Below are 5532 nucleotides of genomic sequence, written 5' to 3'. Positions count from 1 at the left end.
CTGATAGGATCAGGTCTGATAGGATCAGGTCTGATTGGATCAGGTCTGATGAGATCAGGTCTGATGTTTGATCCCCTGACACCAGAACATTATTTCCACACTTCAAAGTAAATATTTATTCAAATGGACTTTCTTCCAGCCCGGGATCATTTTGTTTCTGGACGTCTTCCTTGTTTTGTATAAAACTCAGTTCAAACATACAAACCGGTCTCTCGGAGCTCCTGGATTTGATCCGGAGTGACCCGGTCCCTCGGAGGACTGGGTTCTCGTCAGCAGCCGGAGAGATGTTTGTGGAACAAAGTGGTTCGCCTGCAGAGAGCGGCCGTAGAGCTTTTTGTATCCGTTTGTTTTCTCGTAGGATTTATGTAGAAACATATTTTAAATCGTTCACTATTTTGATGTTTCAGAGACATTTATTTTGTGTTTTTATCTCGGACCACACTTGGGCCGTTACAGAATTCCCACGGCAGAGTTTCGTCTTTCTGACGTTTATTTTTTAATGCGGATCAGGAAGTCGTTTCGAAACAGGACAGAATATCTTCATCATCCTCATCGCTCAGCCTTCTCTTGTAAATGTTCAATAAAAAAAGAAACGCTTGTACAATAAGCTTCATAAAGTATATTTGTATATGGAAAAGTCTTTAACACATCTATTTATTTACTGTACGTTACATATCTTGTATAAGTGTGATGTGGGGGAGAGGGGCTGAGGCCGGGGGTCTTTTTACCCCCTGACGGACATTTGTCACTATTGATGTGAAAGGAAAAGTGGTGAACGCATTCACGAAGGTCTCCCTCGTCTGAGTCCCTCTTTCCAAAGGAATTAATAAAAATATGCAAGTCTCAGCTTTGTTTTATATTTCTTTGCCACATAATTATTCAGATTTGCTTTCCTTCTCCCTCTAGTACTTCCACAGTACTTCATCAAAACATTAAAAACAACATGATAATATTAATATTTATGTCTTCAGGATTGAAAGGAAAGGGGACAAATTAAAGGTCAAGCTGTTGGAAGCAAAGATGAATAAACTGGTTCTTTGATAAAATGTTGGTTAGATCAACACCACACCGGCTCATCCCTTGAGTTAGGTAAGCTTTACGGGTTTTCAAGTCTGGTTTTTAGGGCTTTAAATAAACATCCATTTAACGTGATCAAAATGGGAAATAGTTTTTAAAGCTGCCAAGGCTCTAAAAAATCCTTTAAAACTATCGATCACTTTCAAAGGGTCCAGACGTCTGGATCGATTTGAAGAGGACTGAAGACGTTTGTGTCTGCTGACAAGTTGGACCGCTCAGATACGAAGCCACGTTTTGTCAGCAGAGATGTGAGACGAACATCATCATCATCATCAGAGCTTCTTGTTCCTCAGAGTGAATAATCTCAGTGTGAGCTCCTGATTGTCCAAACCCCAGGTCCTCGATCAGTTTACGGCTCGGCTCAGTTCAAGAAACCAAAAGAGCCGTCTGCAGACATGAAGATGTTCACATCATATTTATTCCACACACGCTCTTAGAACTGAGACAATAGTTTAGCTGTTGAATTTTGACATAAGATTTAAAAATAAAAAAAAGTGTAATTAAAGGTGCCGGAGCACATGAACGCCTTGTTATTCACCAACAGTTTTGATTTGCATCTCCTCCTGCTAACTGAACGTTTACGAAGCAGTCACTCTGTTCTGATCCATTTTCCTTCCGTTGGTTTTTCAACTTGATTCTCGTCCCAGTTTTCAACAAATCATAAAACGTTCAGCTCTTTCAGGACAATCCTGCTAGGGCTTGGTGCAACTTTAGCTTTTTGAAATATTTAGCCTTTTCTGCATTATTTCTAATAGAAAATGAATTGAGCTCATTTTACATCCTTTAAATCTTAGCTCTGTTTACAACATTTTGCTTCCTCCTGCAAAGTTAAACATTTTTTCAGCTAATTGCAGCTGTTTTCTCAGCAGTTTTGTGCTCCTTTCAGATTCTTTCCAACTACATTTTTGTGCTGCTTCTAATTTCATTCTGCTAATTTCAGCTTGTTATATGCCCTTCAGCTTATTTCTACAAGTTTCAGCTTTTTCTACTATTTCACCTACTGTTTAGCTGTTTTTATGCTAATTTAAGGTTTTTCAGCTAATTCTACATTTTTTGCTCATTGCTTCCTTCTGGTAGTTTTAGCTTCTTTTTGCATTTTCTGCCACTTTTCAGCTATTTTTTCACAAATTTTGTGCTAATTTCTGCTTATTTGAACCAAATTCAGCAAATATGTGTTCTTTCTGCTTTCTCCTGTTAACTTGGGCTTGTTCTTCCATTTCAGCATGTTTTTAGCTAATTTCAGCTGTTCTTCAGCAACACGTATTCACGCTGCATTTTCACAGACAATGCAATTTCTCTAGTTTATGTTAAATCAATAAATTAATTAAAGCACTTCAAATATTTTAAAATGTGAAGCTCAATCAGAAATAGCCTGCTTGCTAAATTTGCTAAAAATGGCTAAAATAATTCCCACAGATAAGAACTGGATTTAGTTGAAATTAGTATAAAAGCTGAAGTTCTGCAGCTCAGATGGACGGGTCACAGAACGTTGGACTTCATCTTTGTTGGTTTTTGTACAATTTTTGCAGACTTTACCACAGAACGTTCTAACTGAAATGTGCCGTCTAAACTTTTCCAAAGAGTTGTGCAAACAAACTTTTCTTAAATCTGGTCTTTAGACTTCTTCTAACGCCAGTGAGCCTCACAGCTGCAGGAAAAACAAACTCCTGAGCGCAGAACGCGCTTCACAACTGTAGATTAATTTGTTATTTCTTTATAAATTTCATTGTTTCCAAATATTGCCACCAACATAAGCTAAATGCATGACAAGAAATGAAACCGTAGCTTGCTGCACGAGGACGCGGGGTCAGCAGCGTGCTGCGAGGAATACAGCTGTTACTCATGCACACACAGCTGGTTTCAGTTCTAAATGTCCAAAGAGTTATAGATATGTAACAACAACAAAAAAAAGAGTAAAGCAAATGAGTCCGAGGAGTCTTTATTTTATTATTTCCACAAAAACATTTCATTTTAAATGAAAATAAATCTACATTTTAACATGAATTTAAGGCAACAGCTCTTCCAGCTGCATCACTGTACACACAGGAGATACACAGTCAATACACAAATATACAGTATCTATATTTATTTAAAAAAAAAACTCTCAGTCATTTTATGGAATAAGAAAAAGATCAAAAGTGGCTTTCAGCTTATTTTATTTAGACTATTTACATGTAAGTGCTCCTATGAGATGAAATCTCCCGTGTTTAAACAATATGTAAAACACATTTCCTGTAACGCCCTGAAGGGTTTTCAGCTCAGTTCGCAGCTCCTCAGCACATCATCAACACCTCAAACTGAGCAGAACTTTCCTCCAGAGCTGAACCGCAGCTGACTCAGCCTCAACAAGGTCAATATTTCTTCAGCTCGGACACCTCGCCTCACCTCGCTGCCGACACTTTATCATTTAAGTGGGGGAGGTGTTTGTGTTTTCATGTGTAAAGTGTCAGAGAAGGGGCTCTGAGGAGACTGCTGGGTGTTTCTTGGCTGGGGGAGGTGTGTTGGTGGACTTTATGTTTTTTTTTCCAGTTTCATCACGACAAACGTTTTTCTTCTACAGCCAAAAACTAATTACTCTCTAACGCTCTAAGATGGAACAAATAAAACTTTACTATCAATTTCTTTACAAAATACATCTGGAGCTGGAAAAAAGCTGCTTCTCATGCCAGAGATTGGAACTAAAATCACTGTCATCCTAAACAAATGTGCAAATGACACAATATTGCAAGATCGGTTAGAGCTCTGAGTGTACGTTTGGAACTAGGTCTGTAGCGATAAACAATAAATCAATTAATCGCATGATAAATGAAAATTATCAACCTCGTTTTCATTTATCAGCTTTATCGTTTCTTCGTGTCTCTCTTTCTACTGAAGACACTGGATGATAAAAGGTTCAGCTGACCCCTCCCTTTCTCTTTTATCTTTAAATCCATTTTAATCGTCCAAAATCCCGTTTTTGGATCGTTCAAAGCAGCTAAGCTTAGAAGCTAAACTACGAGCTAAGCTAACAGGCCGACCTCTGAGAAAACCTCCGTCTTGTCGAAGCTCCAAAATTCACGACTGAAACCTGTGCCTTCGTGTGAAAAGTTGTTTTTCTCTGCAAAAAGAAGCTGAAGACCTCATTTTTTAATTAAAAGCTTTGTGTGAAAAATGCTATTTTGAGAACTGAAGAGAGACAGCCCATGTCACGTCAAGGGGCCTCTCTCTCATTTTTCTTAGAGACACGCTGCTCGCTCCCTCACTATCCATCATTCAGTTCAAACAGTCTTATACTGCCATCTGGTGGTCAAAAAAGGTACTACAGACAAAACAAATAAACATTTCTTCTTAAATCTAACAATAATTACTAATAATTGTCAAATTTCAAACAATATTATCGGTTATTGCAATAATTTCTGAGACAATTAATCGCCCAGCAAAATGTGTTATCATGACATCGGTATGTGGGCCTGACAGTGAAACAAATTGCCCCTTGGGGACAATAAAGATTCTTGAACTTGAACAGACAAGGTTGGTGTGTGTATATCTATATAGATATAGATATAAATAGAAAAGATACTAGAAGGGTAAAAAAAAAAACAGCCAGGTGAGTGTAAACACACACAAAGAGTCAGTGGCATTACTGTCCAACATCTGACAGGACATAAAAAGTGTGTGTGTGGTGGTAAAAGACTGATCTGGATGATGTGATGTTCCTCTGACCTAAACATGAAACTCCAGATGTTTTTTGTTGTTGTTGTTGTTGTTAAAGCTGGTTTATTCTGCTGCAGGAAGAGTATTTGGTGTTGTCATCAGTTCCTTAAGTGAAGTCACAGAACTTAAATAAGATTTGAACATTAACAAGGTTGAGTCAGGTTCTCTGGATGGATCCTTCCAGAGGACCTGACTCAACCTTATCTACCTGAATTATTGAGCATGCATCAGAAGAGTTAGATATTTTAAACCCAGTTTTTCCTGCTACTTAGCTTTGAATCATTAATAAACACAAAATTCTTGCAATCTGTCAAACTGAGGAAATATAGCTCAACTGCTAAGCACCTTTATACTAATTTAGGCTGCTTATGAGTTTATGTAGTTATTTATTCTGACAATATTTTGGGCTGGGGATGAACTCTTCTTAAAAGACTTTTGCTCCAAAATCTGACTCGGAATAAAACTAACAAAACTGTGTCTCTCCAGGAATAAACAGAATAAGGTGAAGCAGAAAGAATCTGTGGACGGTAAACACGGTACTAAAATATTTTGCCGTTTGTGCAGAAAAACTGCTTCTTAAATAAGAATGGCCGCTAAAGCAAGCTGTGCTGAAAACAGATGTGAGCAGTAATGTTTGCAGGTCATTATATTTGCAGTGAACGTTATTATTGTTAAATCTAAAGTAACTCTCCTGGAAGGAAACTGCTGTGTCAACAGAAAAACCTGCTGCAGATGTCAGAATTATATTTTAATAAACCAGAA

This window comes from Nematolebias whitei, chromosome 8 (assembly GCF_014905685.2).
Source record: "Nematolebias whitei isolate Nwh7 chromosome 8, NemWhi1, whole genome shotgun sequence".
Classification (NCBI taxonomy): Eukaryota; Metazoa; Chordata; class Actinopteri; order Cyprinodontiformes; family Rivulidae; genus Nematolebias; species Nematolebias whitei.
Note: the sequence above shows the minus strand (reverse complement) of the source record.